This window comes from Scyliorhinus torazame, chromosome 8, assembly GCF_047496885.1.
Source record: "Scyliorhinus torazame isolate Kashiwa2021f chromosome 8, sScyTor2.1, whole genome shotgun sequence".
NCBI lineage: Eukaryota > Metazoa > Chordata > Chondrichthyes > Carcharhiniformes > Scyliorhinidae > Scyliorhinus > Scyliorhinus torazame.
Genome location: NC_092714.1, coordinates 200,373,191 through 200,387,137, shown reverse-complemented (window position 1 = coordinate 200,387,137; position 13,947 = coordinate 200,373,191). Strand labels below are relative to the sequence as shown.

General features: G+C 46.7%; 1 long non-coding RNA gene across 2 annotated transcripts in view; it reads right to left on the bottom strand.

Annotated features, from left to right (window-relative positions):
• The window catches only part of LOC140428814 (uncharacterized), a 101,948-nt gene extending 89,432 nt beyond the window's left edge, over positions 1 to 12,516 (bottom strand). The window contains exons 1-2 of one of the 2 annotated variants that reach the window (XR_011948898.1): positions 12,382 to 12,516; positions 4,409 to 4,709 (exon numbers count right to left, since the gene is read on the bottom strand). This is a non-coding gene — a long non-coding RNA (uncharacterized lncRNA). The remainder of the gene's footprint in view (positions 1 to 4,408; positions 4,710 to 12,381) is intronic. The other variant, XR_011948897.1, reaches the window with a different exon arrangement.
• Positions 12,517 to 13,947: the final 1,431 nt, after the last annotated feature.

Genomic DNA, 13,947 nt, shown 5'->3' with positions numbered 1-13,947 from the left:
CACACTATAACATTGACTAGGTTCAGTGGTGAAAACTGTGATAAGATATGACCTGGAAGTAGTAAAGAAAAATTGTAATTTAATTTAAATTTTTGGAGAAATTGTGATTATTTTCAAAAGTTCTTGAGAAGGACTTTAAGAGCGTGTATCACTTGTAAAAAGATTAGGGGCGAAATTCTCCCCAAACGGCGCGATGTCTGCCGATTGGCGCCCAAAATGGCGCCAATCAGACGGGCATCGCGCCGCCCCAAAGGTGCGGAATGCTCCGCATCTTTGGGGGCCGAGCCCCAACATTGAGGGGCGAGGCCGGCACCGGAGGGATTTCCGCCCCGCCAGCTGGCGGAAACGGCATTGTTTGCCCCGCCAGCTGGCGCGGAAATGACATTCGGGGCGGCGCATGCGCGGGAGCATCAGCGGCCGCTGACAGTTTCCCGCGCATGTGCAGTGGAGGGAGTCTCTTCCGCCTCCGCCATGGTGGAGACCGTTGCGGAGGCGGAAGGGAAAGAGTGCCCCCACGGCACAGGCCCGCCCGCGGATCGGTGGGCCCCGGTCGCGGGCCAGGCCACCGTGGGGGCACCCCCCGGGGTCAGATCAACCCGCGCCCCCCCCCAGGACCCCGGAGCCCGCCCACGCCGCCTTGTCCCGCCGGTAAATAGGTACTTTAATTTACGCCGGCGGGACAGGCAATTTCTCGGCGGGACTTCGGCCCATCCAGGCCGGAGAATCGAGCGCGGGGGGGCCGCCAACCGGCGCAGCCCGATTCCCGCCCCCGCCGAATATCCGGTACCGGAGACTTCGGCAACCGGCGGGGGCGGGATTCACGGCGGCAAACGGCCATTCTCCGACCCGCTGGGGGGTCGGAGAATGACGCCCCAGTTGTCATTTTGGAATAACAGGAAATCCTGGTCATCCCTTGACCTGGAAGCAGTACCAACAGGCAGGAAGTTAATATATGGAGGCCAAGGCAGCACGGTGGCGCAGTGGGTTAGCACTGCGGCCTCACGCGCCGAGGTCCCAGGTTCAATCCCGGCTCTGGGTCACTGTCCGTGTGGAGTTTGCACATTCTCACCGTGTTTGCGTGGGTTTCGCCCCCACAACCCAAAAATGTGCAAGCTAGGTGGATTGGCCACGCTAAATTGCCCCTTGATTGGAAAAAATTAATTGGGTATTCTAAATTTAAAAAAAAAAATCTGGAGGCCATGGAGCGCTCAAATGGAAAGCGAAGCAGGAGAATTGAGAATGTCCTGGAAAGAAGTGCGCTGCATGGGGAAGATTGAATGGGCCGTTTACATGAAAGCTGTTGCCTGTAGAAAACGGGCTAGATCCTGAAGGAAAGGAAGAGCTGTCCAGCTGAAACTGGGCCTGGATAGACATTCCGATTGCCTTTACGATTTGTGAGATAGTCTTTGTGGTAATCGCTATTCCATGTGTTATTTATAATTTGTGCCAACTGTGATTTGCCTGTTAATTTATGTTTAATTACTTTGATTCTGATCCATTTTAAAGTAATAGTTACAAAAAGTGAATACTTGTTGGTAATTTCTTAATTTGGGGATCATTTAGTAAATTTGGTTGTTTTATGGATCTCCTTGGTGTTCGTAACAATAATTAAGCTATTATAAATACTCTCGTCAAATGCAGGCATGATTGTCATACAGTTTTTGACCTTCTGCTAAATGCAGCTATTTTTATTAGTAAATGTAGCACCCTGAACTTCCTGGTCATTCCAAGTTCCTCCAGGATTCGGGAACAGAATTAGAAATTTCTCCCGTGAGGAAATTTGCAAGAAAACATATTTGTTTTTACAACTTTAAGAGTTTTGTTATGATTTTGGAGCCGTTCTATGATTCCTCTGTTAGTCATTCCTGGCTTCATTTACATGCAGTTGTCTGATAGCTGTGCATGGAAGGTTCCTGTACTTAGTATATTAGTGCACCAGGGATAGCTTACTGCTGTTCAGATGAAAAACAGCAACTGATGGTATTGGTTACGAAAATGGAAGTGAATTCTTCCTGCAGTGGGAGATATTGCAGAACTGTAAGCAAAGATTTCTGAAGGTAGGAACTAATTCTTCTGAAATTGGCTTTTTGCTTTCCTTTTTTTGCCTGAAGACATTTGCACTTGCTGCTGATTGCTTCTTAGTGATAAAAGTGTCAAGTTAATTAGAACAGCACACAGCCCAACACCCTCCCAGCATTGGGTACACAGAGGAATATAGGAAACTAAATGTATCATCAGACCCGCAAGCCTGACCCACTATTCAATTAGATACGACCCAGGGCTGGATTCTCCACTTTGCAATGCCGAAATTGTGAATCGCGATCGGGAGGAAAATCGGGGGTCAGCCAAAAATTGAGATTGGCGGCGGGTGCTGATCCGACCGCCATTCTGCGGTGGCTCACCGGCAGCATTAACGTGCTCCACCCCCTGCACCAGCGTCGTTATGCAGAAACTGCATTTGTGGGTGTTAACATATTATTACCGGGTTTCATAGAATTTACAGAAGACGGCCATTTGGCGATCAAGTCTGCACCGGCCCTTGGAAAGACACCCCATTAAGCCCACACCTCCACCCTATCCCCATAACCCAGTAACCCCACCTAACCTTGCTAGACACTAAGGACAATTTAGCACGGCCAATCCACCTAACCTGCACATCTTTGGACTGTGGGAGGAAACCGGAGCACCCGGAGGAAATCCACGCAGACACGGGGAGATCATGCAGACTCCGCACAGACAGTGACCCAAGCCGGGAATTGAACCTTGGAGCTGTGAAGCAACAGTGATAACCACTGTGCTACCATGCCGCCCAAGTATGACCCAGTAATGTCCGGGCCTTTGAGATGCTCCCCCCTCCAGGCTGAACTGATGCTAGTGTGGTGGAGAATCCCACCAGTCGTCCCTGTGCTTCGCTGTATTGTGAAGGATGCAGCAGGTCATCATGATTTAGAGATCCTCGTAGGGCTTTTATGGAGGGCCCCTACAGAGTGGTCCAGGCACCTGAACCGCATCGTCAGGACTCCAATGCATCACCTGATCACACTCCTGGTTGTTGCATGGACATCGTTGGAGCGGTTCTCCGCATCAGTCTGAGGCTTCCGGATAGGCATCATCAGCTGTGACAGCAGTGGATATCCGTTGATGCCCAAAAGTAAGCCCCTCACCCGGGGCAATATCTTGAAAGTGTCAGGCACCATTTGAGTGTGCCAGGATGAAGGCATTGTGCACACTGCCTGGGTATCGGGCACAAATGTGCATGGTGTGTGGCTGATGGTCATACACCAACTGCACATTGAGAGAGTGGAATCCCTTCTAGTTTGTGAAGAGCACCCTCTCATGGGTCGCTGCTCATAGGGGGACATGCACCCTGTCAACCACCCCCTGGACCTGGGGCATCCCAGCGCTGGCGTGAATTCCACTGCCCGGGAACCAGGTGGGCTGGGTCTATATTCGCGTGGACGTATTGCGTCACCCAAGCATACAGGGCCTCCGATACAGTGCAGATGCAGGGCCCATGGTAGGGCTCGGGTGGGGGGCACTTGTTGGGACTGTAGCTGTGGTGTGCTATGTGTCCTTTGTGTGGCATACCAATTATACCTACTTGTCTGGGGACAGGATGGATGGGGGACGGGTCACGGAGAATTTGGTGACAGCTGATGGTCCTGCAGGGTGGGCTGGCTGATGGTGTCACTGGCGGGATGTATGCCCTGCGAGGGGTAATGTGCCAGGGAGGGTGCCGATGGCCACGATGCATGTGTTCACTGTTCAAGGTGTGCTCCACAGCTCCCCTGCTGCCCCTGAATTGGAGCCAGATGGCAGCCTTGCAGGCTGCGACTATGGTGATCCGTTCCTGGACACACCGGTCCCAGGGGGACACCCCGATCCAACTCCCCACCCCCGTTACTCCTCCCGTCCCTGGCAGATGCCCCCCAACCAGCGGCACAACTGGCAGGCCACGGATGCACCTTTTGAAATCTGTCTTACCTCCTCACTCTCAGCTGCCACAGCGCCTGGTTCCCAATTTTTAAATACACAAGTGAACCGCGCCATCATCACTTCACCTGGCAGAGGTGGAGTATCGCGCAAGGCCGGAGACTACCGGGTCTGCCTGCTAATGAGATGTTAATGCATGCGCCTGTACATGTTGCATGCCCACACCGGTGCGTGACATGGACCGCCCATGCCTCTATCGGGGTGCCAGAGCATGCCGTTCCACTGGGTGCAGGCGCCAACCTCGATTTTCGGCTGACGCCGTATTCTCCACCGAACTGCGGTTCGCAATTCTGCCGTAGCTAGACGGAACAATCACGCTCAGCATGTTAAAAGGGTAATTACTGTGACAGAACAGACCATTAGAAGTAGAATCGAGTTAGATCTGCTGTGCCATTCAATTAAAATTATCACTCACCTGAACGGAGTAGCCCATTTTTCTTTCATTATTAAGGTTGCAAATTTGCTTCTGTTCAGACTTGATTGACAACATTATTTCCTTGTATTTTCTTTTTTTTTTTGCTTGTCTAACTCTTTCAGGCAGCATCACAAATGTTTTTGAATTGAGCATTGACATCTCCTCACTCATCACTTTCCATTGGGAATGGTAATAAAGGTTACAAGACTACTGCTGGGTCAAATTGCATGATGCGGTTTTAGCATTCGAATGCATCAATCTATCCACACGAAGCCATTAGTTCAACAAAGGTTTTAACAAGCTGAAAATAAATGAGTTAATACCTTCATTAAATAAGCAGCAAGGAAAATTTAATGTGAACACTGTGACATTAATATTGCATAGCACCATTTAACCCCCCATCTGTTCAGGCAAAAAAAAGACGTAGACATTTACAATAACCTATTCTGGAGGACAGATTGGCTTCTTTTCCAATGTTGCAAAAGTGTGTTTCTAATTAGCAGCAGAGCAGTCTAATCAAAGCATTCAACTGAAGCATTCTATTACCACCTTTAATTAGCACTGTTGTTGCTTATACTCTCCATGCTAATGACACTTTAGTGGCTTCAGCTAAGATGATGCCCTAGTTATACAGTCCAGTAGAGGAAGAAAAAGCCCAAGAAAATCATGAGAGTGAACTTTAATCGCAAGAGCCAACCAAAAACGACGAGTATATATGACATTGTTCTGTCCACACTGACATTCCCTATCTGTGGAACATTCATAGCATGACTAGGAACTGAAGAGAAGGACAAGCATTTATATAGTGCCTTTCACAGCCTCAGGATGTCTCGAAGTGTTTCATAGTCAATGAGGTACTTCTGATGTGCAGTAACTGTTGTGATGTAAGAAATGCGGCAGCCAATTTGCACACAGCAAGTTCCCACAAACAGTAATGTGATGGTGACCAGATAATCTGGTTTACTGATGTTGGCAGGGCTGGGGCAAAAAGTAGGTCAAGTTAATGGTCACCAAGGGTGGCAGGATTATGTAGGGGGTGGCACACTGGCATTGTGGAGGGAAAAACTGAACTGAAACAAGGACACTCATGGAAGGGTGCTCCTGTCGTTACCTCGATGTAATTTCAGTTCAGTCCCTCTGAGATGTTCTGAAGTAGGCAGCCACTATTTCTTGCCCCGCCTATCCCATCACATATGCACATTAATGACAGTTAATGACTGACCGCATGTGTCTGCTGACCATCCAATTGCTTTCCCATTCCTTCAGCCCTCCAGCAAGTGCTCGCTGATTCTCCAATCTCTTGACTGTTCTCTTTTTACATCAATCCTGTGCCAGTTTTGATGCTCAATTGATCATGGCTGTCTTGCAGCTCGTTTTCTGTCGCCACCTTCATTGTGATCATCTTCAGCATTCTCCCTTTTCTCGAAAATCCCATGATCCATTTTCTGTTCGCTTGTACCTTTCTCCGTTGTATTGTTGGCTTCATTAGATGGGCGGCATGGTGGCACAGTGGTTAGTACTGTTGCCTCACAGCAGCAGCGATCCAGGTTCAATTCTGACCTTGGGTGATTGTCTGGGTGGAGTTTGCACATTCTCCCCGTGTCTGCGTAGGTTTCCTCCAGGTGCTGCAGTTTCCGCCCACAGTCCAAAAATGTACAGGTTAGGTGGATTGGCCATGCTAAATTGCCCCCTCGTGTCCAAAAGGTTGGGCAGGGTTACTGAGTTGCGGGGATGGGGGGAGGGGTGGCGTGGGTCTAGATAGGGTGCTCTTTTCAAGGGTTAGTGCAGATTTGATGGGCCGAATGGCCTCCTTCTGCACTGTAGGGATTCTATGATTCTATGATCAGTGAGTCAGTTTTAGCTGTGTGTTCCTTACAGCCCAACCAACTGCTTTCACTCAGTGACCTGCAGTGGGAGGACCTCGCACTCTTCTGCTCTGCAGCTCTAAGTCAGGTTACAGCCTTGTGAAATGGAGATCTCAGCATCAATAAAAGATGAATCAGGGAAATTAAAAATCAGAAGCAGGTGATTTCCTGAGAGACTGGGATAAGAAATGCTGATGAAAGTGTAACGTAAGCTTCCTCTAGTCAGACCAAATTGGGAAGCAGTTCTGCGAAAGTGGGAATGATGGGTATGCGGATTTCTTTCCTCATATCCACAATGCAGTTAATTTCTGTTATTTTTGAATGCGCGGGGAATGGGTGGTGCTCCTGGTTAATCACAAATTCTGGTTACATCAGTGTGCTGAGAAGGCTATTCTACTGGTGATGCAGGTGTTCAGGCCTCGGAAGAGGTATGGTAATAGGGCATGCGAATCTAGTGAGCGGTGCCAGGGGAACATGGGGCTGCAGCAAAACAGTGGGAGGCTGAGACTGGAGCAAGGGCAGGTTGTGGTTAACAGTCCGCCCTGGGTTTGACTTTTAGCGGTAGTCTGAGCTTTTTTACTACAATCATTTTCGAAAGTTAATTCTTGGAGGGGTGCCAGGCTGAACACTCGCTGATGGTACAAGTATTTCTGCACCAACTTTGGCTGATGCTTGAAGATAAATGTGGACAGGTTGGACAAATGCTCGCTGCATTATATTCCAACTGCCAATTCTTTTCCCAGCACTGATCCATGTAGCATTTCACTACTTACCTGAAAGCCCCTCATATATCCCGATTCTCTGGGTAGGATTTTCCCGTCGCGCAGTTCACGAGACCGGAAATTCCCGTCCGAGGTCAACGGACCATTGAATGGTCCACTGAATTTTCTGTTCCGCCAACCATGATTGACACAGCAGGCGATACCTGGCAAATCTTCCCCTCTATTTCTTGTTAGCTTGTCAATCTTCTATCCATGCTAATATATCACCCTAACACTATGAGTTTTCATCTCGTGCATTAACCTTTTTTGATGCACCTTACCGAGTGTCTTTTGGAAATCCAAATACACTACACCTACTGGCTGCTCTTTATCCACCCTGCTTGAGGATGTAAAAGGGAGAGTAGATAGAGGGGAACCTGTAGATGCAGGGCATGGTATAACCAAAAACAAAGAGGACGTTCTGGGCGGGATTAGTGGGGTCGTTCCTGACACTTGTAGTTCCGGGAACGACCCTGCTATCCAGCGGCACTCTGTTTTTTATTGGACCACATTTTCTGCACTGAGGAACTCCACCTTTCAGTGCAGGAAAAAAATCGGAGCACCATTTTTAAATGGCTCCCTGATCTCTCTCGATCCCCGATGCGGCCCCAGATCCCTCCCAAAGCCCCAACTCACCAGTATGGGGGTTCCAAGTCCCTGGCACCCTAACTCATATGGGCAGAGCACCCGGGACCAGATCCACAGCATGGGCAAAATGCTACCTGAGCATCTTGGCATTGCCAGCCTGGCACAGGCAGTGCCCTAGCCAGCTTGATTGTGCCACTTGGGCACATTGGCAATGCCAGGCTGGCACACTGGTGTCACTGCCAATGTACCATGCTGGCAGAGCCAAGGTTCCCATGTGCATTAGCATTGCCAGGGTTCCACTCTGTCCAGATATCAACCATCCAGGGGCCTCCGATTGCCTGGGAGACCACCCCAAGTGACGTTCCACCTGGTCCCCGTTTGTGGGAACCACTGATAAACGACGCCTGCTGGGGGCTCCTCAGCGAGGCTGGTAGATCCTGGTGTTTTTTTTTGTCCCTTTAAGAAATGTGTGTTTCTCAAATGGCAACAGTGATATCAGAGTAAACATCTCAGCAACCATCAACTAAAATACACCCCCCAAAGAATACAGTACTCTATAAGACATCTATAAGACAAAAACCCTTTTTACAGAAGGACAGCAGGTTTAAATTCTCTACTGAGAGCAGTTACCACTTTGAAATCACCAAATGAACATTTGGTGGGTCTGTTTTAGCACAGGACTGAAGAGCTGGCTTTGAAAGCAGCCCAAGGCAGGCCAGCAGCACGGTTCAATTCCAGTACCAGCCTCCCCGAATAGGTGCCGGAATGTGGCGACTAGGGGCTTTTCACAGTAACTTCATTTAAAGCCTACTTGTGACAATAAGCGATTTTCGTTTCATTTTTAAGGGGCTGGTTTAGCACACTGAGTCACAGCAAGATAAGTATGAATCTCTGCAAGCTAAAGAATGTTCATTTGGTGATTTCAAAGTGGTAACTGCTCTCAGTAGAGTATTTAAACCTGCTGTCCTTCTGTAAAAAGGGTTTTTGTCTTATAGAGTACTGTATTCTTTGGGGGATGTATTTTAGTTGATGGTTGCTGAGATGTTTACTGTGTGTGTTTAACAATGTTAATGGAATGGGATTCACAGAATAAACATTGTTTTTGTTTAAACATACTTTTAGTTCTCAGTTGCATTACACCTGTAAAGTGGGCCCATGCGCTCTCCATAACTACAATCGATTAAATGTTTTGTTCAGGTGAACACCATGATACACTTTGGGGTTCTCTAAACCTTGACCCATAACACCGGGGACCAGTTAGATCTGATGTTGGCAGAGTAAAGTGAGCTTTTAAGATAGTCTTGGTTCTGCCCATTGTGGACGGGATCCAGATCACAATGTCTCACAAGGTCTTGTTCGATCTTGCAAGGCACTACGACCATTGGGAATCCTGGAAGAGGCCTCTCATGAGATCTTCAGGCCACGTCCTGTCTTCATTTCGGAGGGGCATGGCCAACAAATTGCACCCGTAGTGTATTTAGATTTCCAAAAGGCATTTGACTGAATGCTGCATAAGACGCTGGTGCATAAAGTAAAAGCCCATGGAATTGGGGGACGTGTGTTAGCATTGATTGAAAACTGGCTGTCATATAGAGTTGGAATAGATGGGTTCTTTTCAGAGTGGAAAGATGTAACGAGTGGAGTACCGCAGGGATTGGTTCTTGGCCCACAATTGTTCACTATCTACATTAATGACCTGGAGGAAGGAACAGAATGTAAGGTTTCCAAATGTTCCGATGATAAGAAAGTAGGTGGAAGAGTATGTTATCATGAGGATATTCTGATTCTGCAACGGGATATGGATAGATTGGCTGATTAGGCAAAAAGCTGGTAAATGGAATTTAATGTAGGGAAGTGTGAGGTTATGCACTTCGGTAGGAGGAATCAAAATGCAGATTATTATCTAAATGGAGAGAGAGAGAGCCTGCATGTAACGGAAGTACAGAGAGATCTAGGTGTTCTCGTGCATGAATCACAAAAAGCTACCAGTTAGGTGCAACAATGAGTTAAGAAAGCAAATGACATTTTGGTCTTTGTTGCAAAGGGGTTGGAGTTTAAAAATAGAGAAGTTTTGTTGTAATTGTACAGGGTGTTGATGAGACCTCACCTGGAATACTGCATACACTTTTGGTCCCCTTACCTAAAAATGGTTATAGTAACACTGGAGGCAGCCCAAAGGAGATTCACCAGGATAATTCCTGCGATGAGAGGGTTGTACTATCAAGAGAGACTAAATAGTCTGTGTCTGTATTCCTTGGGGTGTAGAACAGTGAAGGGTGACCTTATTCAGACACATAAGATCTTGAGGGGGCCTGACATGGTAGATGATGAAATGTTTTCACTAGTGGGAGACTCTTGAACAAGAGGACAAAGCTACAAGACAAGGGCCAGTCATTTAAAACTGAGGTGCATGGAAATTTCTTCTTGCAGAGGGTGGTGAATCTCTGGAATTATCTGCCCCGGAGGGTGGTGGAGGCTGGATCATTTAAAGAGGAGGTGGATAAATATTTACTAGATTGAGGAATAGAGGGCTATGGGGAAATGGCACAAAAAATAAGTTTTTTTTATCCATTACTTTATCAGAGTTACAAAGCCAGAGCTCAGAGTGTGGACAGGGGTGAACCCCTAATCCAGCTCCTTGCCTGCTCAATAAACTAATTCAAATTGAATCCAATTCATAGTCTTCACAAGAGAGACATACCAGCTCCAGGCATTACACCTGACCTCACGCTCATCTTAGCCAAAAGGCCAAGAAACGCTACACTTGATCTTAATCAGCAATGATCGTATTGAATGGTGGGGCAGGCTTGAAGGGCCTGGTGGCTTACTCCCGCTTCTAATTCTTGTGTTATATCTTCAAAGAACTCTAATAAATTGGTCACATGATTTATCTTACAGGAAAAATGTTGGATTCTCGCATTTTCCCAACGTCAGATGTTATTTAGGCTTATAGCTTTTTTTGTCTCTGTCCTTCAATCAAAGTTTTCCAACCTGCTGGGACCTTTCCAGAAAGTAAGAAATTTTGAAACAATACAACCAATACATCCACCATCTCTGCAGTCACATCTTTTAAGGATGCTGGCCATCAGGTCCAGGGGACTTGCCAGCCTTTAGTCCTATTAATTTTCCGAGTACCTTTTCTCCAGTGATTGTGATTATTTTAACTTGCTGCTCCTCACCCTCCCCGCAATCCTGCTCCCTTTTGCCCCTTGATTTTCTACTATTCTCGGATTGTGTCCATACAAAATATTGTATTGTGTCCATACAAAATACTTGTTCAAAGTCTCTATCAATTCCTTGTTTCGCAATATCGACTCCCCTAGTCTTTCTCCCTTTTCGCTCCCGCAGCTACTCTTTTCTTCTTATATACTTGTAGAAACTTTCACCCTCTTTGTATTTCTTACAAGTTTTCTCGAATACTGCAAATTGTTCCCCTCTTTTCTTGTCACATTTTCTTGGAACATTTTCCCAATCATCTGGACTACCATTTATCTTTGCGACATTGTGCATAATTTTGCCAAGGCCGCACATCGCCCCGTTTTTTACAATGGAGAGCTCTGCCTATCGGAACTGTCCATTGTACCGAGAGATTGGGACACCATTTTTAACTGGTGTCCCGATCTCTGAGGCCCACAAATAAAATCCCTGACCCCCGCCCTAACACCTTGGGTGGGCAATCCCAGCCCAGTTGTGCGCAGCAAAAAATGCCAGCTTGGCACCTTGGCACTGCCCCTTATAGCTGTAAGTGTCACCTGGGTACCTTGGAAATGCCAGGGTGTCACCCAGGTGGCACTGCCAGGGTGCCTGTCTGGCATTTTCAAAGTGCCAAACTGGTACTACCAGGGTACCCAGGTGGCACCAGCAGTGCCAGGGTACCACCCTGCTCAAAAGTCATGCAGCTGGAGGCCTCCAATCCCCTTGGGGACCAGTAATGAACAACGCTCACACAAGGTTCCTGAGGCAAAAAGATTGAATCCCAAATCTTCAGGTTACTTGGAAAACTGCACATCAAAGCAAGGCTTACTGCCAAAACATGATCCTGCCCATTGGGGGCCGGATTCTCCTTGCAACATCTCACGAGATTGCAAATAATCTCACGGGGCATTGCATGCCGGGTGGGCCCCGCAGAGCGGGGCCTCCTGGCTTTCACCTGCCACATTGCGCCACAGCGAGATGCTTTTCTGGCGCAGCATGGCCAGAAGATTGTGCCCAATGAATCCAACGTTACATCCTCACTAGTTGAACACACGGGTGTATTGAGGAATTTAAGATGAGCTGACGGTTTGGCTGAGCATGTGGCAATGGGTGCAGCATCAGGAAAAGTGCCGAGTGCATCAGAAGGCAGCTCCAACCCAGTGACTGTCAGCTTTAATAGTGGGCCAATGAGAGACAACTAAACCAATTCCAGGAGCAGTTTTTGTGTTTTTAATATGCTATGAGGTTGGCGGTCTCTGATCTAACCTACCTTGCCGGTATTCCTGTTGGTGGGCTGTTCCTGTTCCCCAGACCTCGAGAAATGTAACAGTTGATGCAAGGCAAATATATCTTCAGGAACAGCACTGTTTGTGGACCCACGATGCAATTCTCTGTTGAGAATACTTAGATTTATTTTATTACAGCATTTCTGTCACTGTACTTGTGGAATTGCTCGGTTTGGGAAATAAAATAAGGAATGTGTTGTGTTGATCCTTTCACAGTCATTTTAAAATTTGTACACAAAATGAAACATTACAAGTGTATAACTCAGAACCTTACTCACCATCTCAGTGCCAATAAATGTCTCTTTATAAATGCTCAAGTAATGAATGTCCTCCACTTGTCCATCCTTTCCCTTAAGTAATGTAATTAACAGGTCGTACTGGCGATAGGGTTTAACTGATTGAAAGTTACACACTGATGTTCCCAAACTGAAGAATTTACTACAGCGCATAGACCATGTCCTGTTTGTGGTTGTGCTGGGTGTTCTGCCAATTTGCAAGTTGTTTTTAGTTTGTTTGTGTGCAGTGTGGAATACGTTAGTTATTGGGAGCAAGGTTGCACTATCCATAACAGAACAGTCATCATCCATGAATAAATGTGAGGGGTTACATTAATAATCAACAGGAAAGTAATAGAGTGTAGACTTCATTCAATCCACCTGAGAAAAATTAATTTACCTTAATGCTCATGCAAACACACTTTTATGAATTACAGTTTTTTTAATGTTTGCCACCTTTTTAATTTCCTGAGCAAGAAAACAAACATTTTTTGAGGGGTTGAAAGAGCAATGTGAGGTTTAAATTGTTGTTGATGATAATATTGGAATTGATAAAACATTCCATATTTGGATTGGATCTGAGCCGCAACATAGACTTGCTTTGGGATGGTAAATCACAGGATGATTTAGACTGCAGGTTGCACATAGCAGATGTGAGGAAGGAATGAGTGTCACAGACCGACACTTGGATTATTTTATTTTTTTCCCTCACTCACCTCACCATTTCTCCACCCCCCCCCCCATGCCACTCTCTAGGGCCATCTGTTCCCTGTTCCAAGTCGCCCTATGACATCCTGCTTACCTTTGTTCCATTCTGATCGCTTAATATGCCACTATCAGCACCCTCCTTAGCCATGATCACCATCATTTACATTCGCTTTGTCTTTCTGTTAATCTGTCCCCAGCCTCCACCTACTTCTTGTGAATGACACGTCACCACGATATACGTGGCTGGTGGACTGGAGAATCCAGCCTCAGAAGTTTTTCTGGCACCTCAGCCTTCCTCTGCGCTCTGTCTGTCTTTAATGAACAATTCCCTGCCTTGGACCACATGGAAACTTCTTTTATGTTTCTAGTTACCTTATCTAGCTGCTCTTTGAAGTGTTGGGTGCTCTGAGGTACAGACGAACCAACACGGTTGCGATTGGTACAACACAGTTTTATTCCATTAAACTATTTATACACCAAACGTGGTACTCAGCACGTTGTGACTGTATGAGTGTCTTGCTTTGAGGTCCTGGCCCTGTGCCGTCACCAGATGGACTGCCCAGGAAGTGTCGTGTTTCTTGTTTTATACTGTGTCTGCTCTTGTCTGTGATTGGCTGTCGTGTTATGTGTGCTAATTGGTCCATTGCTCTGTCTATCATTATGTATGTGTTATGATGTATGTTTGAATATCATGACATCCCCCTTTTTTTTTTACAAGATTATGTGCCTACGTGGTTATAAATATAAATGTGTCCTGAGTGCAGCTAAATGTGTGTGTGTGCGTAATATTTACATCATGTACATGGGGCTTAACTATATACAAGGGGCGATGTCAGGTGTGACATGCTAACAAGGTTGTAC